A 21,525-nucleotide genomic window follows, 5' to 3' on the forward strand; every position below is an offset into this window, starting at 1 on the left:
GGCAGTGCAAGGGCAACTGGACATGCAGGTGCCTGAGTCTGAGTTCTGACGGTGACCAGGTGACCTGTGCACGGAGCAGTCAGGTGCATCAGCAAGGGAGAGGAAGAGAGAAAGCGGAAGCGAAAAGGAAGGTCTAGAGTTGCTTCCGGAAACCAGAGGTGGTTCTGCTCGAGTTTGAGAGAGACAGTGAGGCTGTTCCAGAGGGAGGCCACAGTCGAGGAGATAGATCTGCCCCCAACTCTCTGCTTGGAGACGCGTCTGACCCTCAGAGTTGGAGGTGGATGAGCGGAGAGCTCAAGAAGGAAGATGTTTTGGAAGAGAAAGTTGGAGGCAGAGCGGTCCCAGGACCCGGAAAGCCTTGTGGACAGATGAAAAAAGGAAATTATTTTATGCATGCAGGCCAAGTCTATTTGGATCTTTTAACACTCAATGACCAGCTAAAGGATTTGTTTGAACTAACCTAAATGAACATTTCCTATAACATTTTTATCAGATCTGAGCCTCCATTGGGCCTAAGATAGAAATGCACACTTTTTTGGAGAACAATCTCTCAACAGACCTTGAAGAATTAATTGTCTTTACCTTCTACTTTGGCTGCTGCCTACTCTTGCAATCCTTGTATGGTGGAGAATGCATTACATGCCATGCCTTATGTGCTGTGGTCCAAACCGTGTTTACTGTGTTTGGCTCAGGACAGTGGCCAGTGCCTAAAATGGCCCTGCCACGAAGTCCTTCGTTCTGTCCTTTGGCCATTTTGTCCCTTTGGCTTCCCCAGGTCGAGCAGACCCAGGAAATTCCTTATTTGGTCATGCAGGGTCCCGCGCAAACCTTAGCTTTCGCAGGCTTCTGAATGACTTGTGTATGTGCACCCAGGATGTCGGCTGGACTGTCTAGTTCCAATATAGATCCTGGGTGCCAGGATGTCTGTTGTGCTGGGATGACTGTGACCACTGTGGTCCGTGATTGGTCCATATCTGGGATGGTTGAATGTGAGCAGATCTTCTGTTGGATGCCCTTTGTTTTGGTGCGAAGCAAACTTCGGATAAGAGAAGGCACTCTACACCCATTTCAGGTCGATCTTCTGAGTTCTCACTGAACTTACTAAAGAAGCCAAGTATCCGGAACTGAAGAAGCAGATCTGTGGAACCGCCGGTGACCCGCTGGAAGGTTTGGCACCCTGACCCTGCTGTTGTCCCGTCAGAGCACCTGTTTCTGATTGATCATAGAAGGCCTGCAGGGGCGCTTCGACCCGTTGGAGTAGTGGGACCAACTCTCAAAGTCTCATACCTCCTGCTTAACCTGCAAATGAGCCTCTTCGGAAGTTCTCCTGGACTGCCGAGTGAACAGACCAGCTTGTGCGGGATCTTTGTCTTGGTACCGCCACAGTCTAGAGTTTTGACTTGAGACTCCGGGAACCCTAAGCTCTTGGTAGAAGGCACTCTCTCAAAGACTTTCATACAACTGGCATTCCTAAGTTTGGAATTAGGAGAGCAAACCCAAACCTGAGCCTACATGGTACCCGTGTTGCCCCACTGTGGCGATGAGCTTCGTTGGTGCCTTGCTGCTGTGCCCTCCTATGCCCTAAAATGACCTGCAGTGGAACTGGCCCAATCATTCCACCAGAAGCAGAGAAAAGGCCACTCTCCCACCATGGACTGTGGTCTCAGAATGCAGCTCCTGAAAGCTGGAGAGGCGCACAACTGCGGGACTCGAACCTGCAAGCAAAGTGGACTTGACTGGCGAAGTTTGGTCCAGACTGCGTTGAGGGTAGGTGAGTACCTGCAACACTTACCAGTGGCCCCTGGCACATCCATAGACTTTTACACACGAGTGTCGCCCTAGGGCCACTCACCTTTGTTAGGGTAGCCTGTGCTACCATCCTATTCCCGATTCCTGAAAATCGATCTGCCCTCTTGTGGAGGTCTTCCTTGAATAGTGGAACTTTATTCTTCCTCACCTTATCCCCCTTACTGAGACACTACAGCCCCTTGAAGAAGGTCCGCTTTGTACTTTAACGCACAATCGAGGGCAGCCACGCTGAACATACTTTTGAGCACAAGGTTCCATACTTCGTAGGGATTGGATTGCCTATTAGGTAGAGTTTGGGTTGCTGAAGAACTGCCTAAAGTATATTTGCACTGTCTGACCCTCTTCTGTTACAATTTGCAGATCTCTACTTGTTTAATATTACTTTAGGATAATAGTTACTGTATATATGTTCCCTAGTATTTGTTTGTGTTAGTTTGTTAATAATTACTGTGGTTTCATCTTGTGTTTGACTTAAAAGGCCTTTAATAAATGTATGTGCAATTTTGATATATACACCTGACTGAGAGTAATTTGTGGTGTTATTTACTGTGTGTGCTCATTGTGGACCTTCTATCACCCTCACCCCTCCTGAGACCTAGTCTTGACCGCCGCCAATGCTACCTTGATTGGTCTGGCTTGTCCAGAAGGTTACCCTGTTCCAAGAAACTAGGCTGGCCTTCTGAACCTCTGCCCACCAGGTCAGAGTTTCGGAAATCCATCTTTTTTTTAAACATATTTTTATTGTTTTACAGCGTAACAAAGTACAATATAACAAAGTAACATCCCCTTGGATCCCCCCCTCCCCCACCCCCCCCCCCTCCGGACGCCTTGTTCCATATTCCAACTTTTCTCAGGATTGTCTATGAGGTAAATATGTCCGTGATTCTGATGTTGTGCGGGCACCATTGTGCCATATAGTCTGACTGTAGGTATTCCAGAACTCCCCCACCACTCCTTCACGAATGACCCATTCGAGCCCTGTAGATGGAGTGTGATCTTTTCCATTGTCATTTGCGATCCAGACCTTTTGCAACCAGGTGTATATTAGTGGTGGATCTTGTTTTTTCCAGTTTTGTGCGATGGTGGCCCATGCCGCTATGACCAGGCTCATGAAGCTTCTCCATTGTGCCTTGCTGTATTTCTTGGACTGATGCCCTGTCATTCCGCAAAGCCACACTTTCTCCCCCAGTTGATCCGCCTCTGGGAACATCTTTTTCATTTCTGTTATCAGTTCCGACCAGAATCCTTTGACCCCTTGACAGTCCTACCAGATATGCCTCCACGTGCCAGCTTCTGGGCAGCCTCTCCAACAGCGGTCGGACGTTCCCGGGTACATATTGTTAAGCCTCTCCGGAGTGTAATGCCATTCCGTGACTATTTTTGTCCACATTTCCCTAGTCTGCACCGCTCGTGTTAGTTTGGGAATGCCCGTCCACAGCTTCTGCCACTGCTGAATTGGGATTTCTTCCCCTAGTGTTCTTTCCCATCTTTTCATGTAAGTCCATTTTATTTCTTCGTCCTGGGTATTGATGAAGTAATATAGTGCGGATATCAGTTTCTTAGTTCCTGAGTTGGATCAGATGTATTTTTCAAAAAGGGGTTAACTCCCTTGTGGCCGCCTGGGTAATCTCTGGCGTTGCCAACCAGTGTTTGAGTTGTTCGTACTTGTAACTATCCGCCTTTGTCAAGTTCCACATCGTTTCACAGTCTGCAAAGGGTCGTACTTCTTTGTCGAGGAACATTTCTCCTATTTTCCTACAGCCTGCCTCTTCGCATTTCTCAAAGGCCCCAGGCTCTTGTCCTGGTGGGAATTGTGGATTCCTACAGATGGGCGTGAATGGCGCTGTCACAGTGGTCATGGAGCCCTTCCGTGTCTGTTCGTCCCATGCGCTCAGTGTAGTTTTCATAATTTCACTAATGCGGAGATTCGGGTGTCTATGTTGTTTTAACTTCCAGAGGATCTCTTCCAACGGGGTTCTGGCGACTGCCCTGTCTTGAGTTACCCAGATCGATTGTTGGTCATCCCCCAGCCATTCTTTCAGGACCCACAATTGTGCTGCTTGGTAGTATTTCCTGAAGTGTGGTAGTGACATTCCCCCCTCTTTGAAATGTGTCGTGAGGATCGATCTTGCGACTCTTGGAGGCTTCTTATTCCAGACATATGATGAAATTGTCTTTGACAGTGCTTTGAAGAATGAGTTTGGAATTGTTATCGGGAGGGCGTGGAAGTGATACAGTAGCTTAGGTAGAATATTCATTTTCACCGACTGGATTCTCCCCCACCATGAGATCCTGAGCGGGCACCATCGCTCCAGGTCCTTTTTCACTCTGGCCAGTAGAGAGGGGTAATTGCCTTTGTACAATAAGTCCACCCTGTGCGTGAGTGTAATGCCCAGGTATCTGATTCCTTCTGTTGCAAGCTTTAGACCTAGTGATCCCGCCACCCTTTCCTGTTCCTCTTTGTCCCCTGCCAATAGTAGTATTTCGGATTTGCTCCTATTGATTTTCAGGCCTGATATCTCCCTAAACGCCTCCAGTTCCTGTAATGTGTGTGGCAAAGACTTCCCAGGATCCTCCAGGGCCAGTAGCATGTCGTCTGCATATGCTATTACCTTATGTTGTCTGCCTGCCATCTCTATCCCCTTTATTTGGGTAGTTTCCCTAATCTTAATTAGTATCGGTTCCAGGAATATCGCATATAGGAGGGGAGATAATGGGCATCCTTGCTTTGACCCCCTGGTAATCTCCACCCTGTCTGAGACTTCTCCGTTGATCGCTATCCTTATTGATGGGGAGTTATAGTTGGCTTTGACCATTTTTATGTATTGTTCTCCAAACCCCATTTGCTCTAGCGTTTTGAAAAGTATGGACCATTCCACCCGGTCAAAAGCTTTTTCGTCGTCGAGTGAGAGTAGTATGGCTGGCGTGTGTGTAATGCCTACTTTTTCTATTAAGTGTGTCAATCTTCTTAGGTTGTCGTGGGTTTGCCTGCCTGGGATAAAGCCTGATTGATCTGGGTTTATTAGGGAGGACAAAAGCGGAGAGAGCCTGGCTGCTAGGATCTTTGTGTAAATTTTGGAATCTAGGTTAATCAATGCTATTGTGCGGTAAGAACCCGGGAGGGATGGATCTTTGTCTGATTTGTGGAACACCAGGACCTTAGCCTCATTCATGGATGGGGTTACATTTCCGCTATCTTTGAAGGTGTTTAGTAGTTTTGTTAGGAATGGGGTGAGGATATCTGCATATTTTTTATAGAAGGGGGCCGTGAAGCCATCTGGGCCTGGTGCCTTGTGATATGGGAGTCCTGTTATTGCTTTCTTCACCTCTTCCTCCTTGATTTGGGTTTCCAAAGCTATTTTCTGTTCTTCTGTAATCTTAGGAATGGGGAGAGATTGCAGGAATTTGTTTTGGTCGCCCTCGTCTGGGTGCTCGGTCGCGTATAGTTTTTGGTAGAATGTCTTGAATACCTCCCCTATGTCCTTAGTGCGTGTTTGGGGTTCGCCTTGTGCGTCTTTAATGTTCAATATGGTTAATGATTTTTGTTTTGCGGAGAGTTGTCTCGCTAGGAATTTATCTGCCTTGTTTGCTTTGATAAAGTATCTCTGCTTAAGATAGAGGAGGGATGCCTCTGCCTTTTTATTGCGGAGCATTTCCAGTTGCCCTTGCGTGTGTCTCAGTGCTTTCTTAAGGCTTTTGGTAGGGTGTATTAGTAGTTCCTCTCGTATATCAGTGAGTTTTTTTTTTCTAGTTCTCTTTCCCACCCGTACCTTTGTTTGTCCTTGGTGGCTTTCAGAGCTATCATGTGTCCCCGGGTAACTGCTTTGAACGCCTCCCAAACCGTACCCAATGGGACCTCCCCTGTGTCATTTTGCTCGAAATATTCTGCAATCTTGTCTCTAATTGCTTCTCTAGTCACTTAGTCTAAAAGGAGATCCTGTGGGAGTCTCCATCGCCAGAGCCCCCCACCCTTCCCTTGGGTCTGTATGTCCAGCCAGAGTGGGGCATGGTCTGAGATTGCGATAGGGCCTAGTTCCATCCCCTGCACTTTGCCCAACATTCCCACCGACACCCAGAAATAGTCTATTCGGGACATCGTATTATGGACATGTGAATAGTATGTGTAGCCTTTGTTTTGACCCTTCAGTTCCCTCCATGCGTCACACAACGCCATCTGATCCATTTTTTGTTTGAGTTGCCTGGATGGAGCCCCTTGGTTTAGTGGTCCCCCCGAGCTCCTATCTAATTGCAGCTGGCATGCCATGTTGAGGTCGCCCCCCAGTATTATCTCTCCTTTCGCAAACCCCTCCAATTGCTCCATCGCACCCTGCATGAATCTGTCTTGACCCGTATTTGGCGCGTATATCGATGCCAGGGTGAGCCTAAATGTTACGCTCACCTGACTCCCACACGAGGCGCTGGCCAGTATCGTGCTGCTGTGACCTCTTCTAAGGTGTTGCGCGGGGCTCAGAAGATGGACTGGACCAGACTCCCAACTCCTGCCTGTCCGGCTTGCAAAAGTATCCTTCTGTAGGCGAGAATAAGGGATTCATTTAGGGTCTTGAAGGGCGAGCTCTCCTTCCTGCTTCTGATGCAGGGGCGCGTTGGTATCCAGTTACTTCACTGGATTCTTGGTTTTATGAGAACCAAACTTGCTTGGCTTCCAGGTAAGTTCCTTGAAAGGTTCCCCTTTTGTCCTTGCATCAATATGCTAATGTCAATGTCTTTTTCCCCATAGGGGCCGGGGTACGGAATGCCGGGGAAAAGGCAGCGACCCGAGATGCGAGGTGCAATCCCTGTAGAAATCAGGTAAGTCTTGATGAGCGTTTTTGGGTAATGTCTTTTCATTCGCTCATTGACGCTAATGTCTTTTTCCCCATAGGGGCCGGGGTCCGGAAACGCCTGGATGCGGCGCGGACCCGAAATGAAGAGGGAATGACCCAACAGGTAAGTCTTAACATGGAGGTTTAGGTTTCCTCATTCCCTTCTCTCTCTCACCTTTGCTCTTGTCTTTTTCTCCCTAGGCGTGGAAGCGTGGCTGCGAATCCGGGTGATCGCTGCTGAACATGGAGGCGCCCTGTGAAGGTGAGTGGAATGCGGCGCTGCGGCGGTCGATGCGATGTGCTTTTAAATTAAGTGTCTTCCTTTGCAGGATCGTCGGCGAGCTGACTCCGGAATGCAGATCTTGCAGGTAAAGTCTTTTCCTTCTCCTATTCTCTCTTTCTCTTCCTTTGTAGGTGATCAGGATGCTGGCAGGCGTGGCAGAAGTCCGAATGCAGGAGCAAACACGGTGAGCGTCCAGCTGCTAGATGCAGAACAACGCGAAGCATGTGCTGCTCTTCGGGTGTGGTTTAAATAGCCTGTAAAGTAGTTCCAGGTATGTATCCTTCAACTCAGGTATGTATTCTTCCTCAGACCACACCCGAGTGATAAAGTAGTCCAAAAGATAAAGTAGTCCCATTCAGTCCTCAAGAGGGCCTGGATGTAGCAGCATGGTCTGCTTCAGGTAAGTGCACATTAAAACACTTACACACATGTCTTGCTTTATGAGCCTGGCACCTAAGGCACCAGGACTGGGGTCCAGAATGAGCCTGGCGCCAAAGGCGCCAGGACTGCGTCCAAAAGGCCCCAACTTGGGCCCGCTGAGACGTCCTTGGGGAAAATGATGTCTGCCTCTGGGGTTGCTGGGCTGGGCCTGGCTCCTTGGAGGTAGGCATCATGACAGTACCCCCCCACAAGGCCCCTCCCAAGGTTGTTTCCTCCGGGGGTTTTGGCTTGTTCGGGAATCTACGGTGGAACCTTCGTATTAATCGAGGTGCGTGAATATGGTTACTAGGCTCCCACGATCTCTCATGAGGTCCATAACCCTTCCAGTCAACAAGATAGAAGAGTTTTGACTTTAACATTTTGGAGTCTAAAATGTCTTTCACTTCGAATTCTAATTCCCCATCAATTTGAATAGGATCTGGAGGCTTGGACAGTCGGGTTCCTTGTTGTTCAAAAGTGATGCGTGAAAAACGGGATGAATACGCATGTTGGAAGGCAAATCCAGTTTAAAGGCCACTGGGTTGATTATGGCTTTGATGGGGTAAGGCCCAATGAATCTGGGATTGAAAGTCCGTGGGCCCTTGAGAGATAAATGTCTAGTTGCTAGCCAAACCTGGTCTCCTACTTGGTAAGGAGGTGTTTTACTTCGGTGCAAATCAGCGTTTTCTTTGTACTTTTTCTTGGCTTGCTGTAAATGAGTTGTAGCTTCTTTGAAGGCTCGGGTTATTGTGGAATGCAGATGATTTACTGCGGGCATTTCCGGGGTCAGAGGTGGATCTAGGTCAGAGGTTCGAGGATGGTGACCATACAAAGTATAAAAAGGAGTTGGACCGGTTCCGGAATGCATAGAATTGTTGTATGCATATTCTGCGATCCAAAGAATGTCTTTCCAATTGTACTCGGATTGGTGCAACATGCACCGAAGATATTGCTCGAGAGTCTGATTTGTCCTCTCGGTTTGTCCGTCGGTCTGGGGGTGGTGGCTGGTGGATAATCGCACATCTATTTGTGCTAGTTGGCAACACTTCCTCCAAAAATGGGAAATGAATTGACTTCCACGATCTGAGACTAGTACGGAAGGGAAACCATGTATTCGAACTATATTCTCCAGGAATTCCTTGGCCAGGATGGAAGCTGAAGGCAATCCTTTTAGAGGGATAAAGTGGGCCATTTTGGAGAACAAATCCACGATTACTAGGATAGTGTTGTAACCACCACACGGAGGCAGGTCCGTAATGAAGTCCATAGGCAAGGTGTGCCAAGGTGCCGGTGGAATCTCCAAGGGTTGAAGTAGGCCGGCTGGCCTGTTCCTTTGACCTTTATTTTGGGCGCAAACTCCGCAAGACATCACAAAAGACTTTATGTCTTTTCTCCAAGAAGGCCACCAGAATTGGCGTTTGATCTTTTCTTCCGTTTTAGCGATACCAGGGTGTCCTTCCATTAACGATTCATGATAATGAGCAATAACTAGTTCTTGCAATTCCTTACTTGGCAGAAATAACCGCTCTTGGAAGTACGGTAAGTTATCCTTAACGGTGAAGTGGAGACCCTTTTGAGTCCATTCCAGTAAGGCTGAAGGGTCAAAAAGTAGTTTGACTCGAGTTTCAACGTCCTCGATGGTTTGCAATGAAGTCAAACCTAAGATTCTTTGTTCAGGTATTATCGGCACAGGTTCTAAACACGAATTGGGTTCTTCCATGCCAATCCGGGATAAGGCGTCCGCTTTGCCATTCTTGCAGCCAGGGCGATAGGTAATTATAAAATCAAATTCTGCAAAGAATAAAGCCCATCGGAGTTGTCGTGAAGATTGGGCTTTGGCCGTCTTTAAATACTGCAAATTTCTGTGATCCGTAATTAGAGTGATGGTGTGTCTTGCACCGAGGAGGTAATGACGCCAAGCCTTAAAAGCAGATTTAATGGCCAGTAACTCTTTGTCGGTAATTGCGTAATTAATTTCAGGAGCTGAGAATTTCCTGGACCAAAAGGCTACAGGGTGTAGCTGGTTAGGTTTCGGATCCCTTTGCGACAGGACAGCTCCCATGGCTAAACTGGATGCGTCAGTTTCAACAATATACGGGAGATCAGGACGCGGGTGCTTCAACACAGGTGCGGAAGTGAATTTGGTCTTTAGGTCTTGAAAGGCTTGTTCGGCCTCTGGAGTCCATTCAAAATGTTTATTCTTACGTAAAAGAGCAGTAATGGGTTGGACTATTCGTGAAAACTCCGGGATGAATCTTCGATAGAAGTTGGCAAAGCCAAGCATACTCTGAACCCCTTTCACTGAACCGGGAGATGGCCATTTGAGGATGGCGTCCACCTTTCGGAGTCAGAACAAATCCGAGGAATTCAACCTCAGTGGTATGAAAGACACACTTTTCCAGCTTGGCAAATAGTTTGTGCTGGCGCAATTTCTCTAGAACTGCTCGAACATGTTTTCGATGATCTGACTCAGAAGATGAGTACACCAGGATGTCGTCGATGTATACGATGACACAAACATCAATAAGTTCTCGCAGAACATCGTTCATGAAGAATTGAAAAGCTGCAGGCGCGTTGCAGAAACCGAAGGGCATAACCTGATATTCGAAGAGCCCGTATTTGGTGCGGAAAGCTGTCTTCCACTCGTCACCTTCTTTTATTCGCACTAGGTGATAAGCTCCCCGGAGATCTAACTTGGTGTATATACGAGCATCTTTTACTTGATCAAGAAGTTCAGGGATCAGAGGCAGGGGATAACGATTCTTTATCGTTATCTGATTTAAAGCGCGGTAGTCAATATAAGTTCTAAGGTCTCCTTCTTTTTTAGGCACGAAGAACAAAGCGGAAGAGACCGGGGACTTTGATGGGCGAATAAAGCCATTGGCAAGGTACTGATCCAAATACTGACGCAAATGCTGGTTTTCAGGTTCAGTGAGAGCGTAAATCCTACTACACGGCGGTTGAGCATTGGGAACTAGATCGATCTGTCAATCGTAAGAACGATGAGGGGGTAGCGTGTTAGCCTGTTCTTTCTGAAAAACGTCCTGGTATTCAAGGTATTCTGCCGGTAGTTGAACAGTGGCGGAGGTTACTGTGGCTAAACCAATAGCTGGATTTCTAGGATAACAAGTGGGACCACAATCTGGAAAAGTTATTCTCTTTGCTCGCCAGTCTATTCGAGGATTGTGTGTTTCTAACCAAGGAATTCCGAGGATTACTTGAAATTGTGGAGCCTTGATTATATCAAGCACTATTGCTTCCTGATGTCCATCCTGACTCACAAGTGTCACTTCTGTGGTGGAATGCGTTACCGGCCCAGAGGCTATTTCGGTACCATCAACCGTAGTAATGACATCCTGGTTTATTTTTGGATGCAGAGGAAGGTTCATCCTGGAGGCCAATTGGCGGTCCACGTAGTTTCCGATAGCTCCGCTGTCGACGTATGCTTTGATGGCATGCAACCGTTGGGGCTTTTTTGGATCCACGAGCACCATTGGCAAGACAAAATGCGAGGTCAGAGAGTTCGTTTTCAAGCTCGGCAAGCGGACCTCTATGCTTGTCGAGCCAGGTCGTTTCCCGAAACAGGTTCCATTAAGTTGTTGTCAGAGGCACCAACCACCTTCCTAGGTGGTTTTACCGGACAATCACGAAGAAAGTGACCGGAAGCCCCGCAATAGAGGCATAGTTGCTTTTGTCGCCTTCTCTCGCGTTCCTTCTGAGTTAACGGCCCCTTAACTCCCCCTATTTGCAAAGGTTCCGAAGCTTCGGTATTCCTGGGGTTTACGAGGGTTCTGATCGGTACTCGGGTTTCAAACTTGGACCGATCTGCTTCCCTATTCTGAAGTCTGTGATCCAGTTGTACCACAAAGTCAATATATTCTGCGCAGCCCTGGGGTGGATTCACTACTTGGGCCAGAATGTCTTTTAGCTCTCCGCGCAGACCCCGGTGAAATAAAGTGATCCTTTTATTTTCAGGCCATCCGGTTTCCACCACCAGTCTGTTAAAGGAGGCTATATAAGACAAAAGATCTTGACTACCTTGTCGTAGAGATAGCAGTTCGTTGTCAAGGGCCTGTCCCTGCGAGTGTCGAGCGAACAACCTTTCCATGCTGGCCTGAAAGCCCTGAAAATCCTGGAGAATTGGATCGTTCTGGTTCACCAAGGGAACAGACCAATCGGCAGCACAGCCACTTAGGTACGATAACACGAAGGCCACTTTGGTCCTATCATCAGGGAAGGCTCCTGGTCTGCATATAAAATGTAAGCGACATTGGTTCATAAAAATGGCATATTTCTTTGGGTCCCCCGCAAAACGTTCAGGCGGTGCTAAAGGCATGGATCCCGGCAGATTGATCTGAACAGGGTTACTCGAACCCAACGAAGTGGAAATTCCCCCGGGACTAGGTAAAGGAATTTGTCCAGCCTGACTCTGTAGCAATCGTTTGGCCAGGTCATCAGTTTGTTCCTTGGAGAGAATGAGTTCTTTTTTGAGGGCATTAGTCTCTTGGCGAGATGAGTGTACCTCTGCCATTAATTCCCCCAACAGCTGGGCCGGCTGGTCTGTCTCAGAAGTCTCCATAGCGCCCGGGTGGGAAATTGTGGGTAGGCTTTGCGTTCTGTTACGTTCACCTGACTCCCACGGAGGCGCTGGCCAGGATCGTGCTGCTGTGACCTCTTCTAAGGTGTTGCGCGGGGCTCAGAAGATGGACTGGACCGGACTCCCAACTCCTGCCTGTCCGGCTTGCAAAAGTATCCTTCTGTAGGCGAGAATAAGGGATTAACTTAGGGTCTTGAAGGGCGAGCTCTCCTTCCTGCTTCTGATGCAGGGGCGCGTTGGTATCCAGTTACTTCACTGGATTCTTGGTTTTATGAGAACCAAACTTGCTTGGCTTCCAGGTAAGTTCCTTGAAAGGTTCCCCTTTTGTCCTTGCATCAATATGCTAATGTCAATGTCTTTTTCCCCATAGGGGCCGGGGTACGGAATGCCGGGGAAAAGGCACCGACCCGAGATGCGAGGTGCAATCCCTGTAGAAATCAGGTAAGTCTTGATGAGCATTTTCGGGTAATGTCTTTTCATTCGCTCATTGACGCTAATGTCTTTTTCCCCATAGGGGCCGGGGTCCGGAAACGCCTGGATGCGGCGCGGACCCGAAATGAAGAGGGAATGACCCAACAGGTAAGTCTTAACATGGAGGTTTAGGTTTCCTCATTCCCTTCTCTCTCTCACCTTTGCTCTTGTCTTTTTCTCCCTAGGCGTGGAAGCGTGGCTGCGAATCCGGGTGATCGCTGCTGAACATGGAGGCGCCCTGTGAAGGTGAGTGGAATGCGGCGCTGCGGCGGTCGATGCGATGTGCTATTAAATTAAGTGTCTTCCTTTGCAGGATCGTCGGCGAGCTGACTCCGGAATGCGGATCTTGCAGGTAAAGTCTTTTCCTTCCCCTATTCTCTCTTTCTCTTCCTTTGTAGGTGATCAGGATGCTGGCAGGCGTGGCAGAAGTCCGAATGCAGGAGCAAACACGGTGAGCGTCCAGCTGCTAGATGCAGAACAACGCGAAGCATGTGCTGCTCTTCGGGTGTGGTTTAAATAGCCTGTAAAGTAGTTCCAGGTATGTATCCTTCCACTCAGGTATGTATTCTTCCTCAGACCACACCCGAGTGATAAAGTAGTCCAAAAGATAAAGTAGTCCCATTCAGTCCTCAAGAGGGCCTGGATGTAGCAGCACGGTCTGCTTCAGGTAAGTGCACATTAAAACACTTACACACATGTCTTGCTTTATGAGCCTGGCGCCTAAGGCGCCAGGACTGGGGTCCAGAATGAGCCTGGCGCCAAAGGCGCCAGGACTGCGTCCAAAAGGCCCCAACTTGGGCCCGCTGAGACGTCCTTGGGGAAAATGATGTCTGCCTCTGGGGTTGCTGGGCTGGGCCTGGCTCCTTGGAGGTAGGCATCATGACACTAAAGCCCTCTAGCAATACATTGGCGAGCACCATCCTCCCCTCCCTGTCTGTCTGCTTATCTATTAGTGTTGCGTCCCTTCCCCCCAGCGTGGCAATTAGAACCCCCACTCTCTTTTCAGTGGCGTTCGATTGTGCCAGTACATTGTACCCTCTGAGAGAGACCTTCCTTCTGTCTTGTGCTCTTATATGTGTTTCCTAGAGGAGTAAGATGTCCGCCTTCTCCCTCTTAAGGAAATTCTCTATTTTCTTCCTCTTCACTGGGGAGTTCAGGCCCCTAACGTTTAACGTTAATATTCTGATTTTCCCCATTGCAGTTGACCTTGATCAGGTGTCATGTGAGCCCAAGTGTTGTGATCCCGGCTGTCTTCCGGAGTAGCCCTCCCATCCCTCCCCCCCCAACTTCCCAACTCCCCCTCCATAATAAACAAACAACCAACTTTGATCCCGAGGAGGGCCCGGGTACCTATGGATGCTAGGGCGTTACGCCTATCGCTCCCTGCCCTCTATGGACTCGGGTTAACCTTTGCGGGGAGTCCTTAACCCCGCATAATCCTCAGACCTTCTGCGTGTTCGTACCTGATCCCCAGCCGGGCCGCTGGGAATTACTTTTTCCGAGTTCCTTCATAGAGTGCCTCTGCAAGTTCGTAGTCTGGGGATGCCCCCTGTCATCATCCTGTATGGGTGTTCTTCTATTCCGCTGTTGCCGGTTTGGGGTTCCCCCTACCACTTGGTTTCTTTTTCTGCCGAACCACCTCCCAACCTCTCAGCCTTTTTTGCAGTTCCCTTTTTGCTTTGATGCCCCTGTCTCCTTCCTCCTCTGCTTGTATGTCCAAGATGTGGAGCCCTTCTTCCCAAGTTGTCACTCTCCTTTGTTTCCCTTCCCACTCGAATAGCAGGCCAAAAGGGAATGTTCATTTGTACCTTATTTCTTTTGCGATCAGCTCTTTTATTAGTGGTGCCATTTCCCTTCTTTTTAGTAACGTCACAGATGCCAGGTCTGTATGTCTGCCCCATTCATCCTTATATGGTCTACCTGCCTCGCTCTCCTCAGTATACGTTCTTTCTGTGGGTACGATGTGAGGGCTGCCAGTACGCCTCTAGGTCTTTCCCCAGGGGCGCCAGTTCTTTTCGGGCCCACTCTGTGTATTCTGTCGATAACTATGTTGTCCGCTTCTTGTGCTTCAATTAAGTCCCTGAACACTTCCTGTACCGCATTCTTAAGATCTTTGTCCAGCACGGTCTCAGGCATGTTTTTAATGCGGATGTTAGATCTGCGGGACCTATTTTCTAGGTCCTCGCATTGGATTTGTAAGTTGTCGGTTAATCGCACTAGGTGTTCCTGGGTTTCGCTATTTTGCTGTGTTTCTTCATCCACGTTTTGCACAATTTTCTCTAGAGTGTCCGTCCTTTCTTCCAGTTTGGCTACATCTTGCCTTAGGTCCTGAACCGCCTGTTTCATGTCGTTTCTCATCGTGGCAAATTGGTCTTGAACCGTCGACATTAGTTTGTCTTCCAGCTCTACGAACCAGGCGTGCATATCGTCCCTTGACGGGGGTTGGTTACTTGCGTTGGGGGGGATGGAGTCCACTGGTGGGTCATCCTGCGATCTTCCCCTAGTGGTTATAGGGGTATCTGACACCCACATTTGGAGTATGCTGGGGTCTTGTTTAGCTGACTGCTGGTTTGGTTGCGTCGCGCCCCCTTTCCCCTTTGCCTTGGACATTGCCCTTGCGATGTGAGGTACTCACTGGGATTATTTGCTCCTTGGCAGCTTTGTTGTGCCTTGGGTGCTCCTGCGTTGCCTTCTTGATGTGGCGGGGTGAGCTTGGTTGATAGTGTGCCCCGGGCTAAATTGCCTTCTTCCTGCAGAGGCGCTTATTCGCCCTTCACCCTCCGGGTACCACTTGCTTCGTTGCCCCCAATGCTATCAGGGGGACTATGGGTAGAGTCCTTGACCCTATGCCTGTCACTTCCCAGTAAATCTACCAAAGGCTGAGGTGTATGGGGATATGCCCCCTAAAAGCAGAGTGTCTATCTTGGCCTTGTGGGGGTGCCTCTGTGTGGGTGGGGGGGAGCCCCTCTCACCTGTTGTGCTACCCGGCTCGTCACTGTGGGTTCTCGGGTCCCTGGGCAGTGCTTTTCCTCCTACGCGCGTATTGTTCCACTCGTATTACAGCCCAGCCACGGCTCCGGAACCCCAGCAGGGACTCCTCCTCCCAGACGCAGCGCTCCCTGGGGACATTGTGTAGTTGGGGTAAGGCCTCCGGATCCTCCGCTCCTGTCGATGCTACGTTCCCCGGCCTGGAGGCGCTTGCTAGGAGGGGGGAGGGGCGGACCAGGTGCAGTCCGCCTGCGGCTCCTGCGCTTCGCTCCGGGCGGGTTTCTTTGCCGCTGGCTCCCCTTCGCCCGGCGGGTGAGTGTCGCTGTGCCTGAATCTTCCGCCCGCCGTCCGCAGACAGGTCCCTGTCCCGGCCTCTCCCTCTCGCTAAACACTCAGGGTGCGCCGCGTCCTCGGTGGGGGAGGGGTGGCTCCTCGATGCAGTGCAGCCTCTGCTTGCGCTCTCCCCTGCGGCGGTTCTCTCCCCCGCTTCCGCGGTGTGTCCCGGGGAGGGTCAGCAGCCGCTGGGGGTGCTTTTTACCCTCGGATCTGGTGCTAAGTGAGGTGCTTCGGTGCGGCCCGGCAGGAGCGAGACTCAGCCACGTCTCCCTGCCCCGGCGGCCATCTTGGAATCCGGAAATCCATCTTAACAACCACTTCACAGGACAGCCCATGGACCAACTAATCCCTTTGATGCACCTCCAAATCTAGCAAGCCAACCCACACCTGACCGTTTATATGCAATGTATGCATGTACACAGTGGCTGACAAATGATGCCAGCCTCCCCAGGAGGCACATCACACAGTGATGACAATTGGATCTGCGTGGTCTGACCGCGGCTGATTTTCCCGCAGCCGGAACGTTCGCTTGAGAAATGTGCGAACATACGTACACAACCCCTACATACCCATACCACCACCCACACCCACAACACACACACGACACAGCCACCACCCACACCTCAACATACCCCCACCCACACCCCCAACATAAACATACTCTACTTACCTTTTTCTTCATGCTGAGTCCCTGCAGCGCCAGTTCCCTTTCACTTCCGTGATCGGGAACCGACGCCGCAGGGTCCCTTTTTTTTACGGGAGCTGCAGGGGTTTCCCCCGCAGCCCCCACTCACTATACTCTAAAGTATAGTGAGCGGGGTGTTGCGGGGGACACCCCCGCAGCTCCCGCAGTCTTTTTTTTGTTAATACTTACCTACAACGCTACCACCAAAGGTTAGAACATTTGGTGTTCGAACCTTTGGTGGTAGCATTTTTAGGACTTTTTGTACATGCGACCGTTTGGATAGGGTCAAATCGTACAATACCTGACAATTAATATTGTTTTCAAAAGCACATCAGCAACAATGTGGTAACGCACATATCAATTTCTCCCAACAGGAATCCAAGACACCCAGGAAATGTCCCCGGAGGCTGGATCATCCAGGACACCAGCAACAACCACTGGCAGCAAGCAGCCAGGCCAAGGCAGTTCAGGGAGTGGGAGTGTGCCACCCAAGAAGAGGCAGCAGGCCACCAGGCCACTGACAGACACTCCTACCATTTTGACGGACAAGCCCACAGGGCCATCACAGACCCCGGTTGTGCAATCTGTGCCACCAAGAAGAGTCCAGGACAGTGCCATATCAGGCCAGACTGCGAATGCACAGGTGGGTCAGGGTGAGGATGAAAGCCAGCAATCAGAGTAGGACATAGCAGGCACATATGTGAATTAGTATGAGGGTGCCTACCCTGCATCCAGCCAACTACATTCCCTCGCCTGCATTTTTTCCCCCAAGTCCTCCCCCTGTGCAGCCTCTCACCACTGCACACAACACTGTGCCAGCATGATGTTCGCCGTGCCCTATGCTTTACGGAGGACTCACTAGTTACTGCATCCAGTGGTCCTCCAGGCGGTTATCATGGTCAATCGACCATCTATGCAGGAGCACAGTCACATGCAATGCAAGCCTGTGTCTCACCAGCCAGAGGGTCAAGGAGCAGACTGAACAAATGTCCTCGTCACATGAGGCCATTGCCCGAGCCATACATCTGAGCCTATAACATCTATAGGGGAGCATGCAGGGGAGCTCACAGTCTGCTACCCCTACTGAGGGGTCAATGCAGAGCACCCCACCCAGACACTCACAACGGCGCACCACAAATGCTTACAGACCAACAGACAAGGGAGATAAGCGCAAGCGCTAATGCTAGTGGTAGTTGTAGTTGGGGGTGGTGGTGGGGGGTGGTGGTTGTTGTAGAGGGTGGGGGGTGGTGGTGGTTGTGTGGAGTGGGTGTGTGGGGTAGTGGTTATTTTTTGGGGATGGGAATGGGGGTTGGTAGTTGTAGGAGATGTTATTGCCTTATTGCCAAAATTACACACACTTGAATCTTCTTCATGTTGGTAGTATCAATGCAATGCAATTCAGACAGATGCATTCATTGCATATATAGGTTTCATGTCTCTTGTGTCAAAAAAATGTTATATGAGCTCATGGAGGACCATCCGTCCTTCCCTTGCTTCCCCACGTAGGGCATGGGGGGTCTGGTCCACTCCTCCAGCCTCTTCCTCATCAGAGCTAGGGGGTCATTGTCCTCATTTGAGGGCATTGCCACATTCCTGAGTATGCACATGTTGGTTCAGTATGGCTCAGACCACTGTGATTTTCCCTACTTTTTTGGGCCTGTACATCAGTGCACCACCTGTGTGATGTAGGCACCCGAACCGGGATTTCAGAAGGCCAAATGTCGTCTCAATGCAAGATTGTGTTCTTCTCTGTGCATCATTAAAGGCCATCTCCTGTGGTTTGGCTGGGTCTCGCACAGGGGTCATTAGCCATGGCAACTGTGGGTATCCAGCATCACCTGCAAGACATGAATGGACTGTGTGAGACATGGCAGTGTGTTGACCATGGGACAAGTGCATGGTCATGACGTGCACGCTCCTATGTGCATGTCTCAGTGGATGGGCATAAGGCATCTTGTGTGCATAGGGGTTGTTGGTGCATGGTCAACATGGCTGCCTTTAACTCATATACATTCTGGGAGTCACCAGTCATGTGTGGTCTGTCAATAATGGGACATTGGCAATGGACTGGTCAGCTGCGGTGTGGCTCTACACCATGTGGGGTACATTGTCATGCCTACATGGGTTGTACGTTGACTTGATTGCATGGTGCTGCCTAGCATGGCTGAATGCACTGATTCATCACGTGTCAAGTCTGTGTCCTGGTGTGGGTCAGTCAGTGTGCCCAGCCTATTATGCTTGTCGTTGTTGCATCATGGTACTTGTGGTTCATTCACTTCACTACTACTGATGTGCCCCATGTGCATGTGAGTCCTTTTGCCAGTCAGTTCCGAGTGCTACTTACCCACAAGCCAGGTGTGCTGTCCTCAGTGCCTCTCCATCTACGCAGGCAGGGTGCTGTTGTCCGGAATAAGTGCATCATGTGTCGCACCAGGAAACCGGGCAAAACAATGACTTATGGTGAGACCAGCATCACAGGTCATCTGCACATTCATGGAGTGTTATTGTTTCCAGTAGGCCTGTTCTGTTGCCTGGGGTGGCACCAATGCCACAAAGGTGCAATTCAATGGCGCTATAGTGTTGGGAAAATGTGCAATGCTGTAGAACCTTGCCTTTGCTGCATGCACCAGTGCCTTGGTGATGGGCATGTAGATGTGCTGGTGTGCGTGCCTCATTAGGGCATTCAGGACTTGGTCCAGCACCCTTGAAAATGTGGGCTGAGACATGCCATGCAGTGCCCTTACCGTGTTCTGGAGGGCACCTGTGCCTCAGAAATGTAGGACGGACGCAAGCTTCAGCAAGGGGGTGGGTTGCTGTTCTGATGAAAATGGCACTCTGCACTTATGCCTGTGTCAGGGTTAGCAGGTCTACGGTGGTTGGACAGTCCAGTATGTATAAGGTGACTAGTTGCCTGTCCATCAGTGTCCATGGGGATGGTTAAACATGTGGGATTGGTGCCCTCTGCTGCATGCGTCGCCTATGCCTTGGTTGCGCCTGTCACATTCCCTGCTGTGGGCCAGCATGCTGCTGTAGCACAATGTAGAGTAGCAGGTTGTGGAGCTCATAATCTATGTCTGCTAGTGGCTGCATGTTAATTGGATGTGTGTTAGGGGTGAGTGTGGGCCTTGATTTGTGACACCTGTTTGCATTTACCGCCACCTTTTTGGTGGTGGTAGTTGTGATTTGTTTTTTGTGGAATGACCTCAGATATTTGGAGGTAATACCGCTGTTTTTTAACTTGTAATATGACGGTAGTGGGTTTTTGTTTTTGGAGGTAATTCCGTGCACAGAATTACCTCTTGCTCGTATTACGCAAGTCATTGTCAGCGTTACTGCTGAAGGTGGATCCGCCCGTGGTAACTCTGCATGCAGTGTTACTGCCAAATATTCTGGAAGTCATAATTTGGCATAGTGATAAAGTTGGCAGTAACAGTGTTACCGCCAACTTTACCACTTACTGCCAAACTTGTAAGGAGCCCCATTGCCAGCGTATTTATTTGAAAATGTCCTCTCTCAGGTTATTTTTCTGTTGCTGATTACTTTTTTGAAAGGCCAATGCCCTTTTGCCTGGAGCACTTTATTCTAATGGGAGAGGTCAATTGAACTAAATTTGTATCTTTCACTTTAAGATATGTTCACTTACTGTGCATATATTCTTGGGTGCCAGCTTTTGATTTTCACTATGGGGGCAACAGTTCCCACACTGAGTGAAGCGAGGGAGCCATACTCATCCCCATGTCAAAACACCACATTATATAGCACATGTTGCTGCAGGAATAGGAAAGATGACATATGATTTACAGGGAGGTCTAAAACGTATAACATCTCAGCAACAGTCTCCTAACGCACTCAGTTGCCTTTGCAACTTTCTGCTATAGATCCCTCTGCGATTCTACACTGGCAAACAGTTTTGGCCTGCTTACCGCCTCCAATCAAGGCTAAGGTGGTAGATTAATGAGGCTTCCTTCTTATTTTGTAATGCGCAGCAGTTAATAAACGTTGCTATTATTATCATTATGGATAGTAAAAATAATCCGTATTTGTAGCTTCTGAACTAAAAGCATATTGCTAATTTGCACAATATTTATTGATTTGCACATTTGTAAAACACACTAAGTTCGTAGGCATCTAGGCATTAGTACTGCCAAAATGTACACACAATTAAAAAAAAACGTGAAACGTCTGCAAAAACAAAAGTTAGTTTCAGTTAGCAAAACACAATCACCATATTTTTTCGAAGCCTTCCACAGATAGTGTTTTCAAACCAAAGCTTTAAAAAGACCTTTTGCAACCAGAATTTCTACCGATTACATCTGGGAAGAGATTAGGGTGACCAGACGTCCCGGTTTTTCCGGGACAGTCCTGGGAAATTGCCCTCAGCCTTGGGGTCCTGAGAGTTTTTAAATTTAAAAAACTCCAACCCGGGATTGGATGGGTGGGTGGCTATGGTCCCGTTTTTTGACAGGAAAGGATTCAGAAATCCCAAAATCGGGCAAGGCGCAACTCCATGCTTTTCACGCCCCCATTTCCTCCCCATTCCGCTCCCTGGCTGCTCTCCTCCAATGAGAAAAGTGTGCCTGTGAACACACCCCCACAAAAGGCCAGCGACATAGAAGTAGGACCACAGTTTCACCAGAGTCCTGTTTGTGTTTACTATAGTCCTACTTCTATGTCTATTGCCTGTCCCATTTTTTTTTAATCTTGTCACCCTAGAAGAGATGTGTTCAAGTTCCTGAATTGCAGACTGGTCTCAAATCCCAGCTTCTCCACTTAACCAAAGTTTGTGCTCCCGGCCAGATCCTTTTATCAAACTAAGCTTTATCTTCCAAAATTAGAAGTCTGTACAAGGTATTCAGCTGTCTGTTTCTTCAAAGAAAAATGCCTCACTCCTGATATTGCCACATAGGTAAATATTAATATTGACAGTTCATATACTGGACTACACAGTGTATTTCTCTACTACCTTACGCATTGCAAAATGTTTCTAATGTAACTTCCCATGATACCTTTAAGTACTACAGACTCATTCTGTGATATCACTGATGTTAATATTTATGCAAATTAGGGGGCCCCACACATCTTTGTCCCACCCTCTCCTTCCTTCTGTACGTTT

The 21,525-nt window shown here is 49.0% G+C and overlaps 1 long non-coding RNA gene across 1 annotated transcript in view; it reads left to right on the plus strand.

Moving 5' to 3' along the window:
- LOC138579649 (uncharacterized) overlaps positions 1-21,525 on the plus strand; it is a 472,376-nt gene that overhangs the window by 222,934 nt on the left and 227,917 nt on the right. Inside the window, exon 2 of the long non-coding RNA XR_011304109.1 lies at positions 16,787-17,055. This is a non-coding gene — a long non-coding RNA (uncharacterized lncRNA). The remainder of the gene's footprint in view (positions 1-16,786; positions 17,056-21,525) is intronic.

This window comes from Ambystoma mexicanum, chromosome 3p (assembly GCF_040938575.1).
Source record: "Ambystoma mexicanum isolate Mex_15411 chromosome 3p, UKY_AmexF1_1, whole genome shotgun sequence".
NCBI lineage: Eukaryota > Metazoa > Chordata > Amphibia > Caudata > Ambystomatidae > Ambystoma > Ambystoma mexicanum.